Source organism: Ambystoma mexicanum, chromosome 11, assembly GCF_040938575.1.
Source record: "Ambystoma mexicanum isolate Mex_15411 chromosome 11, UKY_AmexF1_1, whole genome shotgun sequence".
NCBI lineage: Eukaryota > Metazoa > Chordata > Amphibia > Caudata > Ambystomatidae > Ambystoma > Ambystoma mexicanum.
Window position 1 is genome coordinate 702,140,515 of NC_090934.1, and position 13,012 is coordinate 702,153,526.

The 13,012-nt window shown below is 42.8% G+C and overlaps 1 protein-coding gene across 1 annotated transcript in view; it reads left to right on the forward strand.

Moving 5' to 3' along the window:
- Positions 1-13,012, forward strand: part of PRRG4 (proline rich and Gla domain 4) — a 588,682-nt gene that overhangs the window by 490,717 nt on the left and 84,953 nt on the right. The window lies entirely within an intron of this gene.

The window sequence follows — 13,012 nt, forward strand, 5'->3', positions numbered from 1 at the left end:
CCTCGCAGTGTTCACCGTGCTCGCCTGCTGACTGCCGACTGCGCTCCACTTTCCAACCACTTTGCGGCTACTTTGCGGTCCCGCAGGGTTTTGATGTTGTTAAGGGGATGGAGCACTTCTCACTCACACAGCCTTCTTCAGAAAATTAAAGGCACACCTGCCTATTCAAGCAATGTTGCTTTACATTGATTTGTTTCCACAGCACGGAAGCAGGTTCCTTTCACAGCCATGACATCAAGCAGAGTAACAGACTGCTGACTGCACTCCACTTTCCAACCACTTTGCGGCCACTTTGCGGTCCTGCAGGATTTTGATTACATCGGTTCCTTATCTCATATTATACTTGCCGCCAGAGAACGTGCGTACTGGTTTATTGAAAGCTTGGACAGACTAAATTGCAGAGATCTTGAAACAGGCTGACGTCAAAATGGACACAGTTCTGTATAACCCACAGGATGCAAAGAAAAAGTTTAAGTTTTGGTATTGGATACAAACTATTGAAAAAAGGTCTAAACCAATAAAACAGATTTTAAAAATAAAGTTAGTTTCATCATTAAACAATGGAGTAGCGGCACTAGGACTTAATCAAACCCCAAACTATCTAATAACATTTCCCTCAAGGTATCAAAGAGACCAGGTGCTGAGGTTTCCACTAAATTCATACCAAACCAAGAAGATCCTGTTGTTGAAACACAACAAAGACACTCAATCTAACTTATGTCGGTTTTGCGACACCTCAGTTGAATCAACAAGACATCTATTCACAGAATGCTTGAGTCTGAACAGTTAAAGGAACATCTTTTTAAGAACTTTCGCCCCCCCAGAATGGCAATATGGAAGAGTGGTGGTTCATTTTGTTAAGTGGTAACAACTTCAAGTTAAGTTGTGCAGTGATTGACTTTTTAGACAAAGTTTTGACTGTTGTGTAGAGGAATTACCTTGATGGTGAACTAGAGGAGTTCCGAATTTACGTTTTGACAGGGGGGCTGACAAATGTTTTATAGACGTGGAAATGATTGATTGAATGATAACAAAGAAATGTAACAAAAGTTTGAAATAAACTAGAGTTTACAATAAAAATACAAAAATTAAAAATAATAATGGGATACTGGAGGGTGCGGAAATTCCAGCATCCTTTGATAATCCAATTATCTTAATTATTCCAAAGGAAGGGAAAGAGCTGAGAAGTTGAGTGTGATACAGGGCTATTTCTTTGCTCAATAATGATGTAAAGATTTTTGCTAACATTTTGATTGCCAGGCTTGTTCATAGTGACCATGTTGGTTATGTCAGGGGAGATAAGATACATACAGCTTTCACAAATGCTTTAACCTGATGACACTTATAGAAAGTGGGATGACTGATCGGTCTTGCTACCGTTAAGATTCTGAAAAAGGCATTTCACTGGGTCAGTGGTGCTTTTCTTTGGGAGGTTCTCGTCCAAAGGGATTTTGGAGACACGTAGTTGGTGTGTACTGGGGTTTTGTATTCCTCCCTAACACTGAAAGCACTGGTTAATGGCATATGCTCAGAATCATTGGCTTTGGGTAGGGGTACACAACAGAGATTTGCCCTCTCGGCATTGTGGTATGCATTGGGGATGGAGCCCTTGGTAATAACCGTTTAAAGTAATTTAAGGATTTAGGGATTCGTGGTTGGAAATAAACAATAGAAACTTAGTTTATTTGCAGATTATGTCAGTATACATGGTAGAGCCTATGCGTTTGATACTGGCACTACTGGAGGAGTTCACAAAGTAAGGAAACTTTGAGGCTTCAAGGTGAATATGTACAAGTCTGCCCTAATAGATCTTAAGAATTTGCTGGAAGATAAAGACCACCTGCTGCAAAGTTTTTTTTTGTAAGGTTCACATGGATACGCTTTGATAACATTTTCCCTTGTGGAATTATAGGGGCTGGATTTCCCCCCCACGTGCAAAGTCACTTCTGCACACTTTTTCAAGTAGTTATCCATGGGGAATTCTTCCATATTTTGCAGAGTAGAGTGCTGAGGTTTCTCAGGGAAGGGGAGGAAACTGTGAGGGATTAGAAATGTGAGGCGGGCAACTTTTGGATGATTTCTCAAAATGCGCAATTTTATTAAATCATAAGTTTTATCAAAAGCTTCACTATCCCTACTCTGACCTAGATTTCCCTGCCTATCAAAACTATAGGAAAACACTCTAACAAAGGATATGTGTTCCTCACACTTAAACATAGAATACACAAAGAATATATGGCAATTCACAACAACATCAACGTTGTACTTTTGATATATTCACAGTCTCAGTAACCGCGGTGTACTCCACTTCCCCAGGTTTCAAGTTAAATTCAGTTCCAATGTTCAACACAAGGAAACAAGGAAATCCAGGTTTTAAACAAAGTCTCAGTTCAGTTCTTGGTTCCTTCAAAATGTCAAGATAAAGGTTTGTTAACCATAGTTCAACCAACAGAAAGGTTTCACTTCTTGTTTGAATAATGAATTTCCACTTCATTCAATAAAATCAATGTCATTTTAGGCAGAGATTCTTTGTCGTAACTTATAAATGTCAAAGAAAAAACACAATTCCTTATTAGGTTTCTATAGAAACTACTTCTGATTAGGTTAAGGAAACACATCTTCAAGTAAAGTTATTGAAACATAGTTTGTATCTTCATCAGGATGACTTCAAAGCACTTCTACTTCGCCTGAACCACTCTCATGTCAGGTTAACTTCTGTTAGACTTCACGATGCGGGTCAACTCGTTTGCCCCATAGAGCTCCAAAATCTACTGTGCTTCTGAAGTTTAAATTCACTGATAACCAAGATAATACCACAGCTTCAGCAATTGGTTTCTTTATGACTATTATAAGACAAGATACACTTTAGTGCACCTCAACACCTTCAAGTAAGCTAGGCACTCTTCTTCTGACATTCACTTTCCAGAAGTCCAGCCTCTTTGCCACTTTTCTCTGTCTGCAACAACAACCAAAATGCCTTGAGGATGCAGTTCTCCTTTTCTCCTCTTGGTTTTGGCAATGGGAGTTATATCAATTTATAGAGAACAGTCACAAGCAGTAAACTTTCCTCTTCCTAACCTTGTCTTTGCCTCTTTGTATTTTGGCCAACCAGAGTATTCTAGTACTAGAACGTGTTGTCAGTCTCTTTTGGCTTTAGGCAATGCCTGTACACTCTTAGGTTGGGCAGTACTTGTGTCATTCTCAATCTAGGACAATGCTTGCATCACTCTGTGTCTTTGGGGAACGGTTTCATTCACTCTTGTTTGGGCAAAGCTGGTTTCCCTCTTTGCTCCGGTAATGCTTGCTCTCCTCAACTCACAATTATCAATGTTTTAGTCACTTTGCTCACAGTAGCATTGTATTCAACCACTTAATAATTGACCCAGATAATAACCTTTGCCTCAGAATCACTTTGTTATACGCAACCAGTCTTTCATCTGTTTTCCAACATTTAAATATTCAATTCACGTGTTTCTCCGCTTTATACTTTTTATGCGAGAAAAGGGAATAATGTTTTATTCACACGCAGGTGTTGCTTTTCATTTTTTCCCATTGTTCAGTCATCAACGGCCGTTTATTAACAGCTTTCACTCATACGCGAGTGCTTCTATTAGATACTGTTGCCTGCCTGTATTTGCGCAAGGGCTCAGATTGCTTGGTTTCACTCACCAGCTTCTGTATTACTCCCTTTGCGTCGCCCAGGGCTTGAACTACTTCAGGCTTCTCTTGGGCATACATTCTACCTCTGTAAAGGTGCTTTTGACCCTGCCTCGCAGTTACAGAGCTTCTCTTGTTCTCAGGACCCTTGGCTGCAAAACTCTTCTCAGGCACGGTCTCCAGCAGGCCTTCTGCTAAGCAATTTCTGCAACTAGTATGTGGAAAAGCAGTCTTCCTTCACGCCTTACACTGTGCAACCTCTGCACTTCAGAGTTTGGGGAAACAGGAGCCTCTTAGGTCAGGCAAAAGAAATCTGCTTGGTCAGAGTCCCGCCATCCCTTCTGTTCACACACGCCTGCTTGGATTGACAACTCTGTGCTGTCTTTTTTTTGCTACATCTGCTGCAACACTGACTCCAGCTACATCCCCATCTAATGGCCTGCACCTGAGGGGGCTTTTTAAGACTCTTAGCTTCCTTCACGTGTGAGTTGTTAGGCTTAATTGCATGACTACTGCTGCAACATCGCTCTTCAATTCTCTTCCTCATCCCAGTACTTAGGAGATTTTGAAACTCATAGTCCCAAAAAGCAAAATTAGGGTTTTTTATTAGCTTCCTAGTTTGAATGCAGATCTAGTTTTCTTAAATGCATTGAAAGAAGAATCATTAGGATTCAGCTGGAAAGAAGAAGGCAATTTGTTTAAATCATTATTTATATGTTTCCTTTCACTGTATCTTTGGGAAAAAGGGGGATTTTCAATCTTAAATACTTTAACCGGTTTTCCTTCCCTTGTGGTATTCATAAATGTCACACCAACTTTGCTCACATCAACTGACTTAATATGTGGTTCAGATACACCATGACGATAATAAGACATCACTGGTTTTGGCCTTTCCAAAAGGTTCCTCCCTTTCACAGAAAAATAGTGTCTCATCCCACAGGATCTCCTCACCACCCTGGGCCTTGTCTCTTCCCAGATGATACTCCTGCAGTACACCACCCCCAAGCTCAGGATCAGGAAGCATATGGCTTTCCCTGGCCACCTGGGAGGAGACTTTAGGCAGGGTTTTAAAGGGATGGTCTAGTAAAAATTTTTATTTAAAAAATAGATAGGCCATATAAAAAAAAATATACTAGCATCCTCCGTTTTAAAACTTCCTATGTAAAATTTTGAGCTATTCAAGCTCAAAATTCGAAAAAGCAAGCTCAGGGGCGCCGCCATTTTGTGAAATGGAGGCCCTCCTGTGCTGGCTTTTGCTTTTGCGGCACTATTGAAGGAAAAGCCAGCCAGCTGTAGTAAACAAAGTCTACCGCTGGGTGGCATTCCCTTCATTAGTGCCGGGACTCGGAGGACGCAGACCGGAGACCAGAGCAGGAAAGCTGCAGCTGAATCTCGGTAAGTGCTATTTATTTTTTTTACAAAAAATAAGCACTAGCTGCGTTTTTTTTTCTAAGTTTTCCGGGCTGGAGGAGCCCGTAAAACTTAGAAATAAAACAGCAGCTTTAAAAACGTTGTATTTATGTTTGCGGTCGCTTTTGAAGCGACCGCAAACATAAATACAACATTATTGTGTTGGAAAACGCTGCGGTTTTTCGTTCCAAGTTTCTCAGGCTCCTCCGGCTCAGAGGAGCCTGAGAAACTTGGAAAGAAAAACCGCAGCGTTTTCCAACACAACCGCGTGTGTTTCTGCCTGCTGTGGCTATCACTTTGGGTCTCCGGTGCACAGCAGGCAGAAACACACGCGGTTATGTTTACATGCCGCGTAGTGTTTCTACCTGCAGCTGATTTCCCATTTGGGGCTCTCGGGCTCCCCGTGGGGAGCCCGAGAGCCCCAAATGGGAAAGCAGATTCAGACAGACACAACACGGTAGTTTTCCCCAATGCCGCGTTGTGTCTGCCTGAATCTGCTTTTCCATTTGGGGCTCTCGGGCTCCCCGTGGGGAGCCCGAGAGCCCCAAATGGAAAAGCAGATTCAGGCAGACACAACGCGGTTGTTTTCCGCAATGCTCCCCGTGGGGAGCCCGAGAGCCCCAAATGGGAAAGCAGATTTAGGCAGACACAACGCGTTTTCCAACACAATAACGTTGTATTTATGTTTGCGGTCACTTCAAAAGCGACCGCAAACATAAATACAACGTTTTTAAAGCTGCGGTTTTATTTCTAAGTTTTCCTCAGTCCTCCTGTGCATTCCTTCTTTCAATTTCTTCAAAAATGGCCCTCACAAATTCCAGGATAGCCAGAGATGCAGAAATCCTTGAGCCCTACATTAGTACATTCCATATCTCATTGAAGGATAGAGTCTGATAATCACGAAAGAATTTCCCCAGCAGCTTGTGTCTAGTGTCCCTTAGGTCCGGACATTGCATAACTAAGTGGAACATTGTCTCTTGTGTATCTTTGCACAGTCTGCTAGAGACATCCCGAAGTGTTGTATATTTCCTCACTTCCAGTCTCTTTAGTGGGTAGCAGGTTCAGACATAATCTCAAGAACTGGCTACGCAGTGAGTCCGAGGGGAATGATAGCCCGGGATTGAACCGCGCCTTCGTCAGTCAATGAAACTCCTGCCATTGATCTTATATTTATTCACCATCTCCAACGTCTCGATCCAGTCCTGATCCTATAACTTCCTTTTAACGTGGTCCGGATTCCCCAGAAGCAGTTCTTCTGTCAAGCAGAAGGACTCCAGAATTCCCATACACTTGGTACTCCAGTCCACAAGGGTATCTTCCTTTCCTAGCGTTAAGGCAATATTTATAGCTGTGAACCCCCCTTCCGCCGGTGGTTGTAGGCACGCGTGATAAAAAGCCATCATCTTCCAAACTGTGATCACATAAATAGACGTCAGGCCAAGTTCTTTCCTAAGTATCACCATTGGTGTTCATTTCAGGAGGGAGAGTACATATCCCCAAAAGGTTCCCTCTAATCTCAACCAAATGTTCCAACAGACTGAGAACGAAGCTTCTGCACCGTATGTCAGGATCGGTAATGCCTTCATCCTGAAAAAGTCCAGCACTGGTACGAAAGAAAATGTGCAGTGGTGAAAAGTAATCCGTCTTGCCTGAGTTGCAAGATTTTTAGTTTTGCTCCTTAAGTTTTTTTCTCTATGAGAATCAGTGTTGCTCACATTTATGGACATTCCCAAGTAAGTAATTTCTGAGTCTTCTGGAATCCTTGCTCCATCCAAAAACCAGCCCCTGAATTTTACTCTTCTACCCTGCTTTCGGCCAAACACCAAGATTCTCGATTTTGCTGCGTTTATCTACAAGCCATTTTCAGAAACATAGGTGACCAAAGCATCAAGCTGACACTGCAGACCGATCTGGGTCTGATCCATAAGCATCAGATCATCTGCATAAAGTATTTTGTGAACTTGTGTTCCTGCAAGACTTGGCAGAATGAATCTCGTGTTTTTAAATGCAGATTCTATATCTGAGATATATAGACTGAATGTGGCTGGTGCTAGACAACAGCCCTGCTTTAAGCCAGTAGCCGTTTGAATGGGTGCAGTTAGATTACCAGAATTGTCCAGTCTTACTCTAAAGGTTGTGTCATACTATAGTTCGATCCACGGTATCAAATGCCTGAGACAGGTCTATAGAGGCTACATTGATGTTGATGTTAGATTTTGACTTTACTCTGTTCTTCAGGAGATTGATTAGGAAGAGGTTTAGGATTGTGCCTATCCCCTTAACGAAACCAACCTGCCAATAGTCGTAATGTCTTCTGTCCATACTCCACCTGTTCAGATGCTTAAGGAGCAATGCTGCAAACAGCTTCCCGATGACATCAAGAAGGGTGATAGGCCTGTAGTTTACTGGAGCAGATCTATTGCCCTTCATAAAGATGGGTACCACAACTGACGTCGATGAGGCAGGAATCTTTTTAGATGCTTTAATGGCATCAAACATAACCTTCATGAACAAAGCCCATTGGTCTGTTTTTTTTTTTAGAATTAGGTTAGTGAGGCCGTCAGGACCCGCTGCTCTTGAATTGCTAGATGACTTTACCAATGCAAGAATATCCTCCTTCTCCATCTCAAACAACCAAGGGCAGTGTTCCTCTGTCGCGTTCCCCACTTCAACCTGATTATCAACTGCATATAGTGCAGTGAAGTGCGTAATCTAGTCCTTAGCCAGTACTGGGTTTACCAACACAGACTTTTGAGGGGCTTCCATAGCGTTGAAGACTCCTCCACATTTCTCCAGTATTTTTAGAAGCCACTATCTTCAACATATGTTCAGCATCCTGGTGATCTGTGTTGTTTTATCCAGTTTTTATAGTATTGTTTCCCAGTTTTGAGAGCGTCTGAAGTTGCTGATGTAGCTAGTTTCTTATTTTGTCTTTTTAGGCGGTTTAGCCATTTGGTCCTGTTCAGCCCTCTATATCAAATTTATGACAATTTACAAAAGATTTCCTTGCACCATGGTTGCATTTTTCCAAGTATTTCGTCAGATGCTGCGGAAAATCTAAATAAACTTGCCCTGGAGAGTCGGCTAATAATGTAAATACATTACAGATGTTTCCAGAGGTCAATCTTATCCTACTCCTTCCCAGGTTAATACCCAAGATTTCCAACTTAGCAGGTGTGGTAGACCAACCCACCATAGACAACCTCATAATATTATGGTCACTGAACCGAGTTGGAAATATCTCCAGGGACTCCAAGGAGTCTGAAACGTTCTCGGAAGCAAAAATATTATCTAGAATTTGCTCATCTTTGCCCCTTTGCCAAGTGTGGTGTGGTGGAATATCCCCCTTTGTAGAACAGTTGATCATTTAGAAATTTCTCAGATCGAGTTCTCTCCTCCATAGTAGGCCTCTTTATGCTGCTTTAATTAAACTAAGAGCCAAGTTTCTGATCAATTCCGAATTGTTGTTGAAACAGTGAATGTCAAGATCCCCGCAGATGATGATGTGCAAACCTGGTCAAAGGACCATAGCTTCATCAATCTCGTCCATGACCATCTTGACAAAGTTCTTTGCCAACACTGAGTTATTATTCCAATACAAATTGCATAAACAGAGGTGACTACCTTCACCATCCTGTTTAGTGGTCTTTTTAAATAGGGCAATCTGTATCAGTGGTGTAACGTTTCTCACAAAAACAGTCTCCAAAACACTCAAATTGTTGTCAATCAAAAGAAGTCCTGCCATCGGGCGACCTGATTTATCTTTAGCTGCCAGATTGATATGTAAAAAAAAACCTTCAAGCATCGGGATTTCACTTAACCAAGTTTCCTGGAGACATATCACGTCAAATTGATCAAACTTGAGGTCTCCCTTTCCAAAGAGGTGCCAAAACCCTCTGGTATTCCAGCTTCCGACCACAAACTCCCGGGTCTCTTCAAGATCTAAAGACTTTGGGCATTATGAGCTAGATTCCATGGCACCCGCCAACCAACCCCATCTTTCTTCGTCTTTTTCTTTCAATCTTTATTCTGTCGTATCCTTCGGATCACATAACGGACAAGTGTTTTCCACCACAATGCGTAGATTTGCCCTCCTGTTGGCCCCTATGTTTTGGGATGGTTCACGCACCGGAGGCTTCTGCAACCCTCCTTTTGCAAAATTAGTATGGGATCTGTGATTCTCTTGTGCCGGAGTTAGCAGAGACTCTTTGTAATCTATCTTTTTTCTGTTTGCTTTTGACGTCAGCTCATAAGGTTCTAGTTCCTTTAATCGAAAGCCCATAGTAGAGAGTTTGGATACCGCCCTCAGAATAAGAAGTTTGATCTTTGCAGATGAGAAGTAAATCTCCACTTTATCTTGTCTTAACTCATTAGGGAATTCTATAAAATGTAGGTCATTTGATTGAATACTCCTCAAGGTTGGAAGACTGTGAAGGAGTTGTAGGACATTAGCCTGATTGAGGGTGAGATCATCTTTAATGTGTAGTATCCTCTCAAGACCCTCGTAGTCTCCTCATCCTTCTGAGTTTTGCAAGTATCCAGCGGTTCACTCCAGGTAACCCCCTTGGGCGCCTCTGCTGTGTTACCCTTCTTCCGAATTGGATCTGGTCTCATTAAAGCTTTTTGTTTTTGATCCAAAGTCCTAAACACAGCCCTCCTCTTTCAAGTTGGGGTATCATTTGTTACCTCCTGGAAAGAATTCTCAATTGTCGCCCGCGTGCTTCCACTTACTCCTGTGTCCCAACTCTGGTCACTATCCACTGATACTTTGGACAAGTCTCCCGGATCTGACCCACTCTCCAATTCCTCCTCTTCCATTCCCATTTCAGATTCCTCTTCAGACTTTGAGTCATCCAGTAGCAATTCCTCCTGTATCGTCTGTCCCTGCAAGGCCTCAATTTGGTGTATACTGTCAAGGTCTGAGGGGTTATCATCTTCTTCGAACAAATAGGTGGAAAGATTAATTAGATCATCAATATCCTCCATCTCGAAGGCCTTCTGGTTAGGTCTATCGAGCCCATCTTGAACACTGATACTGGGCCCCTGTGTTGGTAGAATGACATCCTCTATGACTTTGTCATTATCAGTTGAGACGCTTGAGGAATTTTTAGGTCCCCCCAATACTACCCTCTGAGCTAGAACATTGGGTTGAGTCTCCTTGTTTGAAATCTTTGTAGGTCTGGATATCTTAAGGTTCCTGACTAGCACTGTTGAACTCTGTCCTTCTTTAGACAGTTGCGTTTTTTTCTTTAGCTTCAGTTTATTTGTAATGGCTAATTTTAAAGCATCTCTTTTGTTCCTACTCTGGGCGAGACCGTCTGGGATTTTTGAGAAGATCTCATAGGTCGTATCTCCCTTTTTATTCAGCGAGACTGCATTCCGAATAGATGGCTGTGCACTCAACACATCTGGCTGCTTCAAACTTGGTTCGCTTTCTTCATTCAAACCTATATGGCTGATTCCGTCATTTGGTTCGACGTTTCTTGTCAGAGCCGATCCTTGCTCATCTTGCATTACTCCAATGCGCTCACCAATTTTCCCTACGTTGGAATTAGATGTGGCTACACCAATTTGTGTCTTCAAAATTTTGTTAACTTGTAACGGCAATCGACCATTATCTTCAGTGTTGCCATCCAATGTAGTTGGTGTATATATGCTTTTTTGAGATGTTTCTCATTTTGTTTTATTTATCCAATATAATAGGGTCCAGAATGCTCTTTAGGATATTTGTATATTGTTCCTTTTTTTCCAGCATTCCCTTCAGGGCTGAGACAAAACCTTCAACAAATAACATCTTTCAATGGGGCACAGCTATTACTGTTGTCTGATCTTTCAGCTTGTCAAATTTTCATATAGGTTCATGAAAGGTGCCATAGTTACAGACAGGGCTGCAATCATCCCTGCATCTAGTGATGGTTTTGGCACTGATTGCTCTTCTACTTGTGAAGCTACGAGGTCCAGCACCATATCTTCAACGGACAATGCTGCCTCTGCATGTGTAAAAGATGTTTCTCTGTTGGAGGAGAGCCTTGGGCGTTTGTTCGATGTTTACCTACCACTCAATGTTTTTACACTTGAAGATGACTTTTTGGATAGGGCTGGGACTCTACCCACACACACACTGTCTCACATATAAGTTATTTACGGGAGGCTTCTATGTCCTGCGCCCAATTCCTCAGGGCTTCCGGAACCACCATGGAAGAACCTGCTCTCACTTGTCTATGTCCTTGACCAATGTTCTTCTCATGGTTCTTATCATGACTAAAGAGTGTAGTACCTCTAGAGCTGGTAGTTGTTCCCCACAATCCTGAGGTGCCATCCTCTTCGACTCCTTCTTGAGAGAGGATACTCTCATGCCCGTTTCCAGCAAGCGAGGAACTTATCTGAGGGAGCAAGGGCCCGTTGTCATTGACCCTATTCACAGGTCTTCCTTTCTCATCAGATACAGAATCTAATTTGCGTGAGTAAAAAAAGCACTGTTTTGATTGCAGAACTACCAGTGTCAGGCCCCTTGGTTTCCATACCACCTTATTAGTCGTTAGTTTTTTTAGAGATATTGTCTTTCGAGGCCTTACTGAAAGTGTAGACTACATCTGCTGCCTTGCCCATGGCATCCATTCGCTCAGATGAACCCTCAACCAACAACGGTGTTACCCCTAATGCAGCTGGCTCCTAATTTTCCAGAGTGCGTACTAACTAAATCATTTGAATTGATTGGGGTTTGTACCTCTCTCGGGGTATCAAATGCTGCGACCTGGATCACATCCAAGGCCTCAGAAATATTATTAGGTACATGTTCACCTGGTATTTCTCCTGGAAGCTCCAAGATGTTGGTTGGAGAATTTGTTTTTGTGCCAATTTGAACCTCCACATTTATTGGGCAACTCTGCTGCATTGGAGAAGATCTGGAGCTCAAAGCAGACGGCTGCTCCATATTGTATGGTTGCTCTATGTTAGGTAAATGTCACTATATGCTAAGTGATTGTAAGACTAATCCGCCCCACTGGCAAATCCACAGAGTATCCAGAGAGTGTCCAACACCTGACGCTCACCCCCTTAGGCACACCACCTTGGAATCTTTCAGTAGTCTTTAATTGCTCCCCATGTGGATCAAAGGGCGTAAGCCCCACAGCCTCCACACGTACGTGCCAGGCAGAAAAGAGGGATAGAGGAAAGAAATAGTGCAGGAAGTGTATAACCCACAATGCGACACAGCCCCTGGTAATCCCTCAGGGTGTTGCGTAGCAATTGTGCAGAGGATTGTATTGACACACTGTGAAGTGTTAAGGCTTAGAAGTCAGAGACGTCGAAGGTCGAATCCTGCCTACATAGGCGAAATTTGAACACAGCTGTTTACGAGTTCAATAAAGAAATTTCACACAGCCTTGCAGCAGTGCCACCAGTACGATAATAATAAGTTGATAGTTTGTAGCGGCTGATTGCACTATCCCACCGTAGCATGTAATCTCTGGGAAGTTTCAACGTCAACCAGCCCAGTCCAACACACTCAAAACTGGGGCTGCATGCAGCAGCGAATTGATGTAATTTCATGTTATTACATACACGTATCAAGCAAGCTCCTCGCAGTGTTCACCGTGCTCGCCTGCTGACTGCCGACTGCGCTCCACTTTCCAACCACTTTGCGGCTACTTTGCGGTCCCGCAGGGTTTTGATGTTGTTAAGGGGATGGAGCACTTCTCACTCACACAGCCTTCTTCAGAAAATTAAAGGCACACCTGCCTATTCAAGCAATGTTGCTTTACATTGATTTGTTTCCACAGCACGGAAGCAGGTTCCTTTCACAGCCATGACATCAAGCAGAGTAACAGACTGCCGACTGCACTCCACTTTCCAACCACTTTGCGGCCACTTTGCGGTCCTGCAGGATTTTGATTACATCGGTTCCTTATCTCATATTATACTTGCCGCCAGAGAACGTGCCTAC